The sequence below is a fragment of the Gorilla gorilla genome, chromosome 12 (assembly GCF_029281585.2).
Source record: "Gorilla gorilla gorilla isolate KB3781 chromosome 12, NHGRI_mGorGor1-v2.1_pri, whole genome shotgun sequence".
NCBI lineage: Eukaryota > Metazoa > Chordata > Mammalia > Primates > Hominidae > Gorilla > Gorilla gorilla.
The window spans coordinates 44,152,802-44,154,018 of NC_073236.2; the positions used below are offsets into that span (position 1 = coordinate 44,152,802).

The 1,217-nt window shown below is 36.6% G+C and overlaps 1 pseudogene; it reads left to right on the forward strand.

Annotated features, from left to right (window-relative positions):
* The first annotated feature begins 351 nt into the window (after window positions 1-351).
* LOC101125637 (large ribosomal subunit protein uL15-like) lies at window positions 352-801 on the forward strand (annotated as a pseudogene).
* Window positions 802-1,217: the final 416 nt, after the last annotated feature.

Below are 1,217 nucleotides of genomic sequence, written 5' to 3' on the forward strand. Positions count from 1 at the left end.
GCATAGTCTTTGCATATAACCTATGCATATCTTTCTATATGCTTTAAATTATCTGTGGATTATTATAATGAATACAATGTAAATGCTGTGTAACTTGTTGTTCTACTGTATTTTTTGAATCATTTTTATTGTTATATTGCTATTTTTTATTATTATCAGTTTAAATATTTTCCATTTGTAGTTGGTTGAATCCAGGGCTGACTGAGTAATGTAAGATCTTTATATTACAAGCAAAGTAACATCATATTATTCAAAGATAAACTGTGATTATTAAAGGTGTACACTGTAAACACTAGGGCAACCACCAAAATTTTGGAAAAACTGTTACGTCCTTTCATCTTGGCCACTGACATGCCATCCAGACTGAGGAAGATTTGGAATCTTTGGGGCCACATGAGTCTCTTGCTGCATCGACAAGCACTGAAATTACCTGGGGGGCCAGGATCCTGCTGGGATCACGCATCACCACAAGATCAACTTCCACAAATATCACCCAGGTTCCTTTGGGAAAGTTGGTATGCGGCATTACCACTTGAAGAGGAACCAGAGCTTTGCCCGAACGACTGCCCTACTGTAAACTTTGATAAACTGTGGACCTTGGTCAGTGAGCAGACATGGGTAAATGCTGCCAAAACCAAGACAGGAATTGGTCCCATCATTGATGTGGTGTGGCCAGGCTTCTACAAAGTTCCAGGTAAGGGAAAACTGCTAAAGCAGCCTGTCATCATGAAGGTCAAATGCTTCAGCAGAATTGCTGAGGAGAAGATCAGGGGTGTGAGTGTGGTGGGCCTTGTAGCTTGAAGCCATATGGAAGGAGAGTCATTAAATGCTAACAAATGCTTTTCAAATAAAAAAACAGATATGAATAATGACTCCATAGTGAAGATAAAATGGATAATAAAAAATCCCCAATTAATCTGAGACAGCAGGAAATGAGAAAAAAACCAAAGAATAAATAGAAAACAAGTAGAAACATGATCATTGTAATCCAAGCATATCAATAATCACATAACATGTGAATAGTTCAAATGCACAAATTTAAAGACAGTGAGTATCAGATTGGATGAAAATGCAAGACTGAAGTTTATGCTGCTTGAAAGAGACCCATTTCAAATACTAAGGTATGATGGGTTAAATGTAAAAGGTTGAAAATATATATGGTGCAAATATTAACAAAAAAGCTGGAATATCAGAAAATATCAGACTTTTGAACAAAA